Source organism: Bufo gargarizans, chromosome 3, assembly GCF_014858855.1.
Source record: "Bufo gargarizans isolate SCDJY-AF-19 chromosome 3, ASM1485885v1, whole genome shotgun sequence".
Classification (NCBI taxonomy): Eukaryota; Metazoa; Chordata; class Amphibia; order Anura; family Bufonidae; genus Bufo; species Bufo gargarizans.
The window spans coordinates 501144646-501160243 of NC_058082.1; the positions used below are offsets into that span (position 1 = coordinate 501144646).

The following is a 15598-nucleotide window of genomic DNA, read 5'->3' on the forward strand; positions in this document are numbered from 1 at the left end:
GTTGTTTTTTGGCTAAAGCCTACATCAGGGTGAAGCTGTCACACCAAGTGCATTTAACCAGCAATAGTCTGTTCATTTTTTGGCCATATACAAAATCAGGGGCAAGCTGCGCCTGTCACCAAGTGCATTTAACCCTCAATGGTGTGGTTGTTTTTTGGCTAAAGCCTACATCAGGGTGAAGCTGTCACACCAAGTGCATTTAACCAGCAATAGTCTGTTCATTTTTTGGCCATATACTAAATCAGGGGCAAGCTGCGCCTGTCACCAAGTGCATTTAACCCTCAATGGTGTGGTTGTTTTTTGGCTAAAGCCTACATCAGGGTGAAGCTGTCACACCAAGTGCATTTAACCAGCAATAGTCTGTTTATTTTTTGGCCATATCCCAGTCTAATTCTGTCACTAAATCCATACCGGTCACCCAGCGCCTAAATACTAGGCCTCAAATTTATATCCAGCTAAATCTGTCCCTAGTGCTGTAGCTGGGCGAGTTATTTAGTGTCCGTTCAAGCACATTTCTTGTTCTGGGTTGAAATACAATTCCCAATTTAGCAATTTCATAATTTAGTGGTTTCTGCTATATCAGAGCTATTTGAAATCTATCCCTAAAAGGGTATATAATATTCAAGGTGCACATTGGGTCATTCAGAATAACTTCACACACACCCGCTACTGTGTATTTCCAAGTCTAATTCTGGCACTAAACCCATACCTGTCACCCAGCGCCTAAATACTAGGCCTCAAATTTATATCCCGCTAAATCTGTCCTTAGTGCTGTAGCTGGGCGAGTTATTTAGTGTCCGTTCAAGCACATTTCTTGTTCTGGGTTGAAATACAATTCCCAATTTAGCAATTTCATAATTTAGTGGTTTCTGCTATATCAGAGCTATTTGAAATCTATCCCTAAAAGGGTATATAATATTCAAGGTGCACATTGGGTCATTCAGAATAACTTCACACACACCCGCTACTGTGTATTTCCAAGTCTAATTCTGGCACTAAACCCATACCTGTCACCCAGCGCCTAAATACTAGGCCTCAAATTTATATCCCGCTAAATCTGTCCTTAGTGCTGTAGCTGGGCGAGTTATTTAGTGTCCGTTCAAGCACATTTCTTGTTCTGGGTTGAAATACAATTCCCAATTTAGCAATTTCATAATTTAGTGGTTTCTGCTATATCAGAGCTATTTGAAATCTATCCCTAAAAGGGTATATAATATTCAAGGTGCACATTGGGTCATTCAGAATAACTTCACACACACCCGCTACTGTGTATTTCCAAGTCTAATTCTGGCACTAAACCCATACCTGTCACCCAGCGCCTAAATACTAGGCCTCAAATTTATATCCCGCTAAATCTGTCCTTAGTGCTGTAGCTGGGCGAGTTATTTAGTGTCCGTTCAAGCACATTTCTTGTTCTGGGTTGAAATACAATTCCCAATTTAGCAATTTCATAATTTAGTGGTTTCTGCTATATCAGAGCTATTTGAAATCTATCCCTAAAAGGGTATATAATATTCAAGGTGCACATTGGGTCATTCAGAATAACTTCACACACACCCGCTACTGTGTATTTCCAAGTCTAATTCTGGCACTAAACCCATACCTGTCACCCAGCGCCTAAATACTAGGCCTCAAATTTATATCCCGCTAAATCTGTCCTTAGTGCTGTAGCTGGGCGAGTTATTTAGTGTCCGTTCAAGCACATTTCTTGTTCTGGGTTGAAATACAATTCCCAATTTAGCAATTTCATAATTTAGTGGTTTCTGCTATATCAGAGCTATTTGAAATCTATCCCTAAAAGGGTATATAATATTCAAGGTGCACATTGGGTCATTCAGAATAACTTCACACACACCCGCTACTGTGTATTTCCAAGTCTAATTCTGGCACTAAACCCATACCTGTCACCCAGCGCCTAAATACTAGGCCTCAAATTTATATCCCGCTAAATCTGTCCTTAGTGCTGTAGCTGGGCGAGTTATTTAGTGTCCGTTCAAGCACATTTCTTGTTCTGGGTTGAAATACAATTCCCAATTTAGCAATTTCATAATTTAGTGGTTTCTGCTATATCAGAGCTATTTGAAATCTATCCCTAAAAGGGTATATAATATTCAAGGTGCACATTGGGTCATTCAGAATAACTTCACACACACCCGCTACTGTGTATTTCCAAGTCTAATTCTGGCACTAAACCCATACCTGTCACCCAGCGCCTAAATACTAGGTCTCAAATTTATATCCCGCTAAATCTGTCCTTAGTGCTGTAGCTGGGCGAGTTATTTAGTGTCCGTTCAAGCACATTTCTTGTTCTGGGTTGAAATACAATTCCCAATTTAGCAATTTCATAATTTAGTGGTTTCTGCTATATCAGAGCTATTTGAAATCTATCCCTAAAAGGGTATATAATATTCAAGGTGCACATAGGGTCATTCAGAATAACTTCACACACCCGCTACTGTGCATTTCCAAATCTAATTCTGTCACTAAACCCATACCTGTCACCCAGCGCCTAAATACTAGGCCTCAAATTTATATCCCGCTAAATCTCTCGTTACCGCTGTCCTGTTGTGGCTGGGAAAGTTATTTAGTGTCCGTCAAAGCACATTTTTTGTTCTGGGTTGAAATACAATTCCCAATTTAGCAATTTCATAATTTAGTGGTTTCTGCTATATCAGAGCTATTTGAAATCTATCCCTAAAAGGGTATATAATATTCAAGGTGCACATTGGGTCATTCAGAATAACTTCACACACACCCGCTACTGTGTATTTCCAAGTCTAATTCTGGCACTAAACCCATACCTGTCACCCAGCGCCTAAATACTAGGCCTCAAATTTATATCCCGCTAAATCTGTCCTTAGTGCTGTAGCTGGGCGAGTTATTTAGTGTCCGTTCAAGCACATTTCTTGTTCTGGGTTGAAATACAATTCCCAATTTAGCAATTTCATAATTTAGTGGTTTCTGCTATATCAGAGCTATTTGAAATCTATCCCTAAAAGGGTATATAATATTCAAGGTGCACATAGGGTCATTCAGAATAACTTCACACACACGCTTCTGTGCATTTCCAAGTCTAATTCTGTCACTAAATCCATACCGGTCACCCAGCGCCTAAATACTAGGCCTCAAATTTATATCCAGCTAAATCTGTCCCTAGTGCTGTAGCTGGGCGAGTTATTTAGTGTCCGTTCAAGCACATTTCTTGTTCTGGGTTGAAATACAATTCCCAATTTAGCAATTTCATAATTTAGTGGTTTCTGCTATATCAGAGCTATTTGAAATCTATCCCTAAAAGGGTATATAATATTCAAGGTGCACATTGGGTCATTCAGAATAACTTCACACACACCCGCTACTGTGTATTTCCAAGTCTAATTCTGGCACTAAACCCATACCTGTCACCCAGCGCCTAAATACTAGGTCTCAAATTTATATCCCGCTAAATCTGTCCTTAGTGCTGTAGCTGGGCGAGTTATTTAGTGTCCGTTCAAGCACATTTCTTGTTCTGGGTTGAAATACAATTCCCAATTTAGCAATTTCATAATTTAGTGGTTTCTGCTATATCAGAGCTATTTGAAATCTATCCCTAAAAGGGTATATAATATTCAAGGTGCACATAGGGTCATTCAGAATAACTTCACACACCCGCTACTGTGCATTTCCAAATCTAATTCTGTCACTAAACCCATACCTGTCACCCAGCGCCTAAATACTAGGCCTCAAATTTATATCCCGCTAAATCTCTCGTTACCGCTGTCCTGTTGTGGCTGGGAAAGTTATTTAGTGTCCGTCAAAGCACATTTTTTGTTCTGGGTTGAAATACAATTCCCAATTTAGCAATTTCATAATTTAGTCGTTTCTGCTATATCAGAGCTATTTGAAATCTATCCCTAAAAGGGTAGATCATATTGAAGGTGCACATAGGGTCATTCAGAATAACTTCACACACACGCTTCTGTGCATTTCCAAGTCTAATTCTGTCACTAAATCCATACCGGTCACCCAGCGCCTAAATACTAGGCCTCAAATTTATATCCCGCTGAATTTGAATACAATACATTGGGCCAAATAATATATTTGTTGTTGTGGTGAACCATAACAATGAGAAAAACATCTAGTAAGGGACGCGGACGTGGACATGGTCGTGGTGGTGTTAGTGGACCCTCTGGTGCTGGGAGAGGACGTGGCCGTTCTGCCACATCCACACGTCCTAGTGTACCAACTACCTCAGGTCCCAGTAGCCGCCAGAATTTACAGCGATATATGGTGGGGCCCAATGCCGTTCTAAGGATGGTAAGGCCTGAGCAGGTACAGGCATTAGTCAATTGGGTGGCCGACAGTGGATCCAGCACGTTCACATTATCTCCCACCCAGTCTTCTGCAGAAAGCGCACAGATGGCGCCTGAAAACCAACCCCATCAGTCTGTCACATCACCCCCATGCATACCAGGGAAACTGTCTCAGCCTCAAGTTATGCAGCAGTCTCTTATGCTGTTTGAAGACTCCGCTGGCAGGGTTTCCCAAGGGCATCCACCTAGCCCTTCCCCAGCGGTGAAAGACATAGAATGCACTGACGCACAACCACTTATGTTTCCTGATGATGAGGACATGGGAATACCACCTCAGCATGTCTCTGATGATGACGAAACACAGGTGCCAACTGCTGCGTCTTTCTGCAGTGTGCAGACTGAACAGGAGGTCAGGGATCAAGACTGGGTGGAAGACGATGCAGGGGACGATGAGGTCCTAGACCCCACATGGAATGAAGGTCGTGCCACTGACTTTCACAGTTCGGAGGAAGAGGCAGTGGTGAGACCGAGCCAACAGCGTAGCAAAAGAGGGAGCAGTGGGCAAAAGCAGAACACCCGCCGCCAAGAGACTCCGCCTGCTACTGACCGCCGCCATCTGGGACCGAGCACCCCAAAGGCAGCTTCAAGGAGTTCCCTGGCATGGCACTTCTTCAAACAATGTGCTGACGACAAGACCCGAGTGGTTTGCACGCTGTGCCATCAGAGCCTGAAGCGAGGCATTAACGTTCTGAACCTGAGCACAACCTGCATGACCAGGCACCTGCATGCAAAGCATGAACTGCAGTGGAGTAAACACCTTAAAACCAAGGAAGTCACTCAGGCTCCCCCTGCTACCTCTTCTGCTGCTGCCGCCTCGGCCTATTCTGCTGCTGCCGCCTCGGCCTCTTCCTCCGCCTCTGGAGGAACGTTGGCACCTGCCGCCCAGCAAACAGGGGATGTACCACCAACACCACCACCACCACCTCCGTCACCAAGCGTCTCAACCATGTCACACGCCAGCGTTCAGCTCTCCATCTCACAAACATTTGATAGAAAGCGTAAATTCCCACCTAGCCACCCTCGATCCCTGGCCCTGAATGCCAGCATTTCTAAACTACTGGCCTATGAAATGCTGTCATTTAGGCTGGTGGACACAGACAGCTTCAAACAGCTCATGTCGCTTGCTGTCCCACAGTATGTTGTTCCCAGCCGGCACTACTTCTCCAAGAGAGCCGTGCCTTCCCTGCACAACCAAGTATCCGATAAAATCAAGTGTGCACTGCGCAACGCCATCTGTGGCAAGGTCCACCTAACCACAGATACGTGGACCAGTAAGCACGGCCAGGGACGCTATATCTCCCTAACTGCACACTGGGTAAATGTAGTGGCAGCTGGGCCCCAGGCGGAGAGCTGTTTGGCGCACGTCCTTCCGCCGCCAAGGATCGCAGGGCAACATTCTTTGCCTCCTGTTGCCACCTCCTCCTTCTCGGCTTCCTCCTCCTCTTCTTCCACCTGCTCATCCAGTCAGCCACACACCTTCACCACCAACTTCAGCACAGCCCGGGGTAAACGTCAGCAGGCCATTCTGAAACTCATATGTTTGGGGGACAGGCCCCACACCGCACAGGAGTTGTGGCGGGGTATAGAACAACAGACCGACGAGTGGTTGCTGCCGGTGAGCCTCAAGCCCGGCCTGGTGGTGTGTGATAATGGGCGAAATCTCGTTGCAGCTCTGGGACTAGCCAATTTGACGCACATCCCTTGCTTGGCGCATGTGCTGAATTTGGTGGTGCAGAAGTTCATTCACAACTACCCCGACATGTCAGAGCTGCTGCATAAAGTGCGGGCCGTCTGTTCGCGCTTCCGGCGTTCACATCCTGCTGCTGCTCGCCTGTCTGCGCTACAGCGTAACTTCGGCCTTCCCGCTCACCGCCTCATATGCGACGTGCCCACCAGGTGGAACTCCACCTTGCACATGCTGGACAGACTGTGCGAGCAGCAGCAGGCCATAGTGGAGTTTCAGCTGCAGCACGCACGGGTCAGTCGCACTACAGAACAGCACCACTTCACCACCAATGACTGGGCCTCCATGCGAGACCTGTGTGCCCTGTTGCGCTGTTTCGAGTACTCCACCAACATGGCCAGTGGCGATGACACCGTTATCAGCGTTACAATACCACTTCTATGTCTCCTTGAGAAAACACTTAGGGCGATGATGGAAGAGGAGGTGGCCCAGGAGGAGGAGGAGGAGGAGGAAGAGGGGTCATTTTTAGCACTTTCAGGCCAGTCTCTTCGAAGTGACTCAGAGGGAGGTTTTTGGCAACAGCAGAGGCCAGGTACAAATGTGGCCAGCCAGGGCCCACTACTGGAGGACGAGGAGGACGAGGATGAGGAGGAGGTGGAGGAGGATGAGGATGAAGCATGGTCACAGCGGGGTGGCACCCAACGCAGCTCGGGCCCATCACTGGTGCGTGGCTGGGGGGAAAGGCAGGACGATGACGATACGCCTCCCACAGAGGACAGCTTGTCCTTATCCCTGGGCAGCCTGGCACACATGAGCGACTACATGCTGCAGTGCCTGCGCAACGACAGCAGAGTTGCCCACATTTTAACCTGTGCGGACTACTGGGTTGCCACCCTGCTGGATCCACGCTACAAAGACAATGTGCCCACCTTACTTCCTGCACTGGAGCGTGATAGGAAGATGCGCGAGTACAAGCGCACGTTGGTAGACGCGCTACTGAGAGCATTCCCAAATGTCACAGGGGAACAAGTGGAAGCCCAAGGCCAAGGCAGAGGAGGAGCAAGAGGTCGCCAAGGCAGCTGTGTCACGGCCAGCTCCTCTGAGGGCAGGGTTAGCATGGCAGAGATGTGGAAAACTTTTGTCAACACGCCACAGCTAACTGCACCACCACCTGATACGCAACGTGTTAGCAGGAGGCAACATTTCACTAACATGGTGGAACAGTACGTGTGCACACCCCTCCACGTACTGACTGATGGTTCGGCCCCATTCAACTTCTGGGTCTCTAAATTGTCCACGTGGCCAGAGCTAGCCTTTTATGCCTTGGAGGTGCTGGCCTGCCCGGCAGCCAGCGTTTTGTCTGAACGTGTATTCAGCACGGCAGGGGGCGTCATTACAGACAAACGCAGCCGCCTGTCTACAGCCAATGTGGACAAGCTGACGTTCATAAAAATGAACCAGGCATGGATCCCACAGGACCTGTCCGTCCCTTGTCCAGATTAGACATTAACTACCTCCCCATAACCATATATTATTGGACTCCAGGGCACTTCCTCATTCAATCCTATTTTTATTTTAATTTTACCATTATATTGCGATGCTACCCAAAGTTGAATGAACCTCTCCTCTGCCTGTGTGCTAGGCCTAAATATATGCCAATGGACTGTTGCAGTGGTGGCTGACATGAAGCCTGATTCTCTGCTATGACATGCAGACTAATTCTCTGCTGACATGAAGCCAGATTGTCTGTTACGGGACCTCCCTCCTCTGCCTGGGTGCTGGGCCTAAATTTATGACAATGGACTGTTGCAGTGGTGGCTGACGTGAAGCCTCATTCTCTGCTATGACATGCAGACTGATTCTCTGCTGACATGAAGCCAGATTGTCTGTTACGGGACCTCTCTCCTCTGCCTGTGTGCTAGGCCTAAATATATGCCAATGGACTGTTGCAGTGGTGGCTTACGTGAAGCCTGATTCTCTGCTATGACATGCAGACTGATTCTCTGCTGACATGAAGCCAGATCCTCTGTTACGGGACCTCTCTCCTCTGCCTGTGTGTGTGCTGGGCCTAAATATATGCCAATGGACTGTTGCAGTGGTGGCTGACGTGAAGCCTCATTCTCTGCTATGACATGCAGACTAATTCTCTGCTGACATGAAGACAGATTCTCTGTTACGGGACCTCCCTCCTCTGCCTGGGTGCTGGGCCTAAATATATGCCAATGGACTGTTGCAGTGGTGGGTGACGTGAAGCCTCATTCTCTGCTATGACATGCAGACTAATTCTCTGCTGACATGAAGCCAGATTGTCTGTTACGGGACCTCTCTCCTCTGCCTGTGTGTGTGCTGGGCCTAAATATATGCCAATGGACTGTTGCAGTGGTGGCTGACGTGAAGCCTCATTCTCTGCTATGACATGCAGACTAATTCTCTGCTGACATGAAGACAGATTCTCTGTTACGGGACCTCTCTCCTCTGCCTGTGTGTGTGCTGGGCCTAAATATATGCCAATGGACTGTTGCAGTGGTGGCTGACGTGAAGCCTCATTCTCTGCTATGACATGCAGACTAATTCTCTGCTGACATGAAGACAGATTCTCTGTTACGGGACCTCCCTCCTCTGCCTGGGTGCTGGGCCTAAATATATGCCAATGGACTGTTGCAGTGGTGGGTGACGTGAAGCCTGATTCTCTGCTATGACATGCAGACTAATTCTCTGCTGACATGAAGACAGATTCTCTGTTACGGGACCTCTCTCCTCTGCCTGTGTGTGTGCTGGGCCTAAATATATGCCAATGGACTGTTGCAGTGGTGGCTGACGTGAAGCCTCATTCTCTGCTATGACATGCAGACTAATTCTCTGCTGACATGAAGACAGATTCTCTGTTACGGGACCTCTCTCCTCTGCCTGTGTGTGTGCTGGGCCTAAATATATGCCAATGGACTGTTGCAGTGGTGGCTGACGTGAAGCCTCATTCTCTGCTATGACATGCAGACTAATTCTCTGCTGACATGAAGACAGATTCTCTGTTACGGGACCTCCCTCCTCTGCCTGGGTGCTGGGCCTAAATATATGCCAATGGACTGTTGCAGTGGTGGGTGACGTGAAGCCTGATTCTCTGCTATGACATGCAGACTAATTCTCTGCTGACATAAAGACAGATTCTCTGTTACGGGACCTCCCTCCTCTGCCTGGGTGCTGGGCCTAAATATATGCCAATGGACTGTTGCAGTGGTGGCTGACGTGAAGCCTCATTCTCTGCTATGACATGCAGACTGATTCTCTGCTGACATGAAGCCAGATCGTCTGTTACGGGACCTCTCTGCTCTGCCTGTGTGCTAGGCCTAAATATATGCCAATGGACTGTTGCAGTGGTGGGTGACGTGAAGCCTCATTCTCTGCTATGACATGCAGACTGATTCTCTGCTGTCATGAAGCCAGATTGTCTGTTACGGGACCTCTCTGCTCTGCCTGTGTGCTAGGCCTAAATATATGCCAATGGACTGTTGCAGTGGTGGGTGACGTGAAGCCTCATTCTCTGCTATGACATGCAGACTGATTCTCTGCTGTCATGAAGCCAGATTGTCTGTTACGGGACCTCTCTGCTCTGCCTGTGTGCTAGGCCTAAATATATGCCAATGGACTGTTGCAGTGGTGGGTGACGTGAAGCCTCATTCTCTGCTATGACATGCAGACTGATTCTCTGCTGACATGAAGCCAGATTGTCTGTTACGGGACCTCTCTCCTCTGCCTGTGTGCTAGGCCTAAATATATGCCAATGGACTGTTGCAGTGGTGGCTGACGTGAAGCCTCATTCTCTGCTATGACATGCAGACTAATTCTCTGCTGACATGAAGCCAGATTGTCTGTTACGGGACCTCTCTCCTCTGCCTGGGTGCTGGGCCTAAATTTATGACAATGGACTGTTGCAGTGGTGGCTGACGTGAAGCCTGATTCTCTGCTATGACATGCAGACTGATTCTCTGCTGACATGAAGCCAGATCCTCTGTTACGGGACCTCTCTCCTCTGCCTGTGTGTGTGCTGGGCCTAAATATATGCCAATGGACTGTTGCAGTGGTGGCTGACGTGAAGCCTCATTCTCTGCTATGACATGCAGACTGATTCTCTGCTGACATGAAGCCAGATTCTCTGTTACGGGACCTCTCTCCTCTGCCTGTGTGTGTGCTGGGCCTAAATATATGCCAATGGACTGTTGCAGTGGTGGCTGACGTGAAGCCTCATTCTCTGCTATGACATGCAGACTAATTCTCTGCTGACATGAAGACAGATTCTCTGTTACGGGACCTCCCTCCTCTGCCTGGGTGCTGGGCCTAAATATATGCCAATGGACTGTTGCAGTGGTGGCTGACGTGAAGCCTCATTCTCTGCTATGACATGCAGACTAATTCTCTGCTGACATGAAGACAGATTCTCTGTTACGGGACCTCTCTCCTCTGCCTGGGTGCCGGGGCCTAAATATCTGAGAATGGACTGTTCCAGTGGTGGGTGACGGGAAGCCAGATTCTCTGCTATGGAACCTCTCTCCAATTGATTTTGGTTAATTTTTATTTATTTAATTTTTAATTTAATTCATTTCCCTATCCACATTTGTTTGCAGGGGATTTACCTACATGTTGCTGCCTTTTGCAGCCCTCTAGCTCTTTCCTGGGCTGTTTTACAGCCTTTTTAGTGCCGAAAAGTTCGGGTCCCCATTGACTTCAATGGGGTTCGGGTTCGGGACGAAGTTCGGATCGGGTTCGGATCCCGAACCCGAACATTTCCGGGATGTTCGGCCGAACTTCTCGAACCCGAACATCCAGGTGTTCGCTCAACTCTACTTACAAGGGCTCTCTGAGGGGGATATTTTTTAGCCCTTTTGATAAACAATTTGAGGATCTTAAGAGGTGGACTCACTGGTAAGACGCCCACCAGTTGCTGGTGGGCACAGCTGTGGAGACATTTCTGATAGGGGGGATCATATGTTTCACAGGCCTTTGTTTGTCTGTTGTACTAATATCTGATTAAGCAGTGACTTCTTTTTTTCTTAAAATAAGCTTCAACCAACAGTAAGAATGGGGCATTACCTTGTTCTGGCTGGTGAAGTGCCAATAAAAAATGGTCTTAGAATCTTTATTTTAGTGGACTCAATTGCATCGACTAGATGGGGCATCAGGGAGAAACCATAAGCTATCTGTCTTGTCAACTACAGTTGCCCATGATCTTGAAATTTTTATTCCATATCCTGTAGATGTCAAGGGATCTGACTTATTGCACAATGAAACAGGGATCAGACCAGTTGGGTCTCTGTCTATTCAATCTTTTGTTTCACATTAGAAACATAACATTCCTGTTAATGGCAAAGTTGGAGAAGATATGTGTTTCCAAATATTCAGTTTGGGCTTTACAAGTTATAATTTATGCCTGTGGTCTTTTGACAACATACTGGGCGCACTGATAAATCTAGAAGAAAAACACACTTTAGGACTAAAGTTATACTTTCGGATATGGAACACAAGTTATAAAGTTATAATACTATTGAATGATACATTAGTCAGACTATTATCAAATACAATTTCAGCAAGCCCCTGAGGAGCCAGAGCAGAGGATGGGAGTGGTAGTGGCCCTTATGATGATGTGTTACGGTGTACTCCCTCAGGCTGTCGCTCCCTCTCGAGACTCCCAGGTCCCCTTGATGTTAAATGTCTGTGTGGGTGCAAAGTAAGGCTTAAAACAATGGCCATGGTCAGCGAGTAGTGTTAGGAGAGTCAGTAATCAGGCCATACTATTATACTGAATAGTAGTTGTAGTACAACCAGCATTTATCTGCAAACACTGCAAATTCCACCCAGATTTCCATGCATAAGCTAAGCAAGTAGTTGGAAACAATGGCTCTCAAATTACTTTTTATCTTGCTACAGTCTCTAGTACTGGGATCTCTGGCTAGCTAATGTAATCTTTCACAATGTCCGCACTTCGCATGGCATCATGTGGTTACAATAATACGACTGGCCCTGAAGTGTGCAGGGTGTCTTTATCCCTCCACTGCAGCAGGGCCTGAGAATGCTGTATGCTGATCACCTTGGTGACTAAAATGTTGTAGCCCTTGAATCCACTAATCTGAGGTGCACAGGTTTCTTAATTGTTCCTCCGATGTAGTAGCAAAGTCTTTAATGTTCCACGCTGGTTACCTTGCTGACTCTCAAGCTGTAACTATGTCAGTTCTCCAGTTCTTCTCTCTCTCTCATGGTAGTTGAGCACACATAGGGATCAGTTTCCCAAATCATTGAAGCTGAATGCCTGATAAGAGGATCACATACTGTTTTCTCCCTGCCTTCTCCAGGCCTGTCCTCACACTGCCTACTCCTAGCACACCTGGAATCTTCTCCTGGAACTAGGGAGAGGGGCCAGCCCACACCCAAAGCTCCAGAGAGGGCTGGGCCAGGATTGTTAACTCTGGCCATTCTTATGTTTAAGCCTACTGGGTGTGTCACATTCTATAGCAGTGTATAACATAACATTATAGTACAGTATATTAACAAACTATTCCAGATAACTCTTTCCACTTGGGTACTGCACAATAAAGACATGCCTGTTTATTACAGACATGCTACAGCAGTCCGTTTAGGACAAGACCCAATGTACCAATCACTGTGTTAAACCGGATCTATCTATATTACCCATTGCACCACCGGAATGTTATATGATTCTCTTCATAATTACCCTACAAGTACAACTCCTAACTAAAACAGCCTTCAGCATCATTCCCTGCCATAGATTGTTGTGCACAGTAAGAAGTTAATGGACAGAAACTAGTATTACTGTAAAATATATACTTACTTTAGTAGCTACATTATTTGCCAGCGTTCATTTTGATGAGCAATATGATAACACAGGTAATGGTGCATCACCTTCTATTCCGGAGAAATGCTCCTGGCGCTTAATTACCGCATCACTCACCCTTCTACCATATTGACTAAAAATAGGATTTACTGCAACAAGAAATTGTCTCAGGATGCAAGAAAAGGGTTCTTCTTTGCAATTTCTTCATTCTGCCGTTCTAACTCTTTATTTTGACCTGGGTTCTTCTACATTTGTCTTTCTGGAAATTATTATATAAGAGATAAGTCTGGTAAATGTGACTTCAGTAAAATAAGTGAAATATGAGTACCCTCTTTCAGCTTTGTAGTATTCTATAAACTCATATATTGGAACTTCCAAGAAAAGTGTTCTATGACATTTTTTAATATATTTTTGGCCGGGGACAAATCTGAGTTATAAAATCACAAAGATCAATTGTCATGATGAAGGACCTATATTGACAATGGTCTGAAATCCCTTAACAAGCCTTGTGTGTACCGTTAAGTTTTTAAAGCCGTTGGAATAAAGGTTATACTTTGAACATTTGAATTGGACCTAAGAGCTTTTTTCTGAGGTTTACCCATAGTGCAAACCAGGCACTACGTCCGTGCTCGTGGCAAGAAGACATAGGTGAGAGCTGCCTTTTTCGTCTTTATTACAAAGATCACCTAGGTTTAAAGAGGTTTTATGGTAATAATTCCATATTGCCAGCAGCCTGCCCAACTAAAGATTCATACTTACTTGCTCTCTGCCGCTCCGATCCTCCATGCTGTCTCTGATGTCTCCGTCTTACAGTCCCCGTACTGTTTTCTTTCACCATGCATGCTCCACTGCAGCCATTGACTGCTTGCGGGCACGCCACCTCTGAAGCCAGTCATTGGCTGTAGAGGAGCATGTGACTATGCCCATGCTGTGGTGAAAGAAAACGATGGCGACAGTGGAGGCCGCGTGGAGGACTGGAGCGCTAGAGACCAGGTAAGTATGAATCTTTAGCATAGTGGTGCAGGCTGCTACCACTTGGCAAAATAGCATTTATTAAATACTTCTTTAAGTCAGAGCCTTAGGCAATCACTGATACCCTGTGCCAGTTTTGCGACTAGGAGATATTGAAGTTTGAGTTTCTAGGTTTAACATTAGTAAAAAGACATCAAAGGTCATTAAAGGGATGTTCTGGCCAGAAGCAATTTCCACCTATCGGCTGGAATTTCCACCATTACCCGTAGCTGCTACACCAGTAGTAGAAGGAGTTTGGATGGTATGTTATTCCATTCAAAATCTACAGCACTGTAAAAATTAGCCAGCACCGTGATAGAAGGTGCACCTCGGCCCAGTTACCTAAAGGCTCGTTGGTTACATAAAAAGACACCTGTGTTACGTGATGCATGATAGGGAGTAGTCTCATTACAGATCTTGCACTAGGGCTTCAAAGTATGCCTCTGTCCAATAATAAGTAAAAAAAAATGTGGCCCGAGACATATTTGCATCGTTGTTATGAGTGAGGAGTACAGTTGAGAACACTGTTGTCCGGGAGATATATTTAGGCTTTGTTCACACTGCATTATTCACTTCAGATTTGTTGAGATATGCTTGAGAACATAGTTGTATCCACTTTAGTACAGTTAAAAATACTGTGATCACTGAGACAATGAGATGTATTTTTCAGAAGTCAAAATGGTGCATTATTATAAGTCACAATAAGGGGTTTATCCATATTTAGAAATGGATGCCCTATTCTTTGGAGAGTTAGTCCAACACCTGCACCCCCACATTGGACGGAGCCAAATGCTCATGGTTAGGCCTCATGCAGATGGCCGTTGTTTGGGTCCGCATCCGAGCCGCCGTTTTAGCGGCACGGATGCGGACCCATTTAATTCAATGGGCCCGCAAAAGAAGCGGACAGCACTCAGTGTGCTGTCCGCATCCGTTGCTCCGTTCCGCGGCCCCGCTAAAATAATATAACATGTCCTATTCTTGTCCGCGCTTTGCGGACAAGAATAGGCATTTATATTGACGGCCGCCCGTTCCGCAAATTGCAGAAGGCACACGGACGGCTTCCGTTTTTTTGCGGTTCTACAGAACTACAGATCAGCTCCCATTCAAGTGAATGGCCGTCTGAGGTAGAGGTGTCGGCTGTCAGACCCCCACCAATCAGATTTTAATTACCTATCTTGATCAGTCATCAATTTCAGAAAACCCCTTTCATATTTCTGTTCAGACTTCTCCCAGTCACTTCTTTGCATGTGTTTGTGTTCACCTCAGTGTAGCAGGTTGTTATCGTGTAAAGAGTAATCCTCAAATGACTTCAGCTTTACCCAAACTAAGAACCATACCTTCTCCGATCGGTCCCACTCCCCTGGTCCACACCAATCCCTCTATTTCAAGTTGTCAAAACCAAAGCTCCGAATGACTCACACAAATTAAATGTAACGAAAAAAAAATAAAAAGCTGCAAAGAGCTGCTGTGCGTCCTCTAGGGAACACATTTCACATTTTTTCTACCAAATCAGCACCTTAGATTTAAACGTCAAGATCAAAACCTTTCCTTTTGCTTGCACGCTGCTGCTTGCCAGAGAAGTGGGTGCGAGAACGCAGAGATTGAAAGAGAAGACACAAAAGCCCTTTTCAATAAAATGTCTGTGCGACACGAGATTGCATCCGCTGATAGCAGTGTGCTCATCCTGATCGGCATGTTATTGAAATGAGGAAA

The 15598-nt window shown here is 46.0% G+C and overlaps 1 protein-coding gene across 1 annotated transcript in view; it reads right to left on the reverse strand.

Annotated features, from left to right (window-relative positions):
* RTN4RL1 (reticulon 4 receptor like 1) overlaps window positions 1-15598 on the reverse strand; it is a 208626-nt gene that overhangs the window by 41658 nt on the left and 151370 nt on the right. The gene's annotated exons all lie outside the window — the stretch shown is intronic.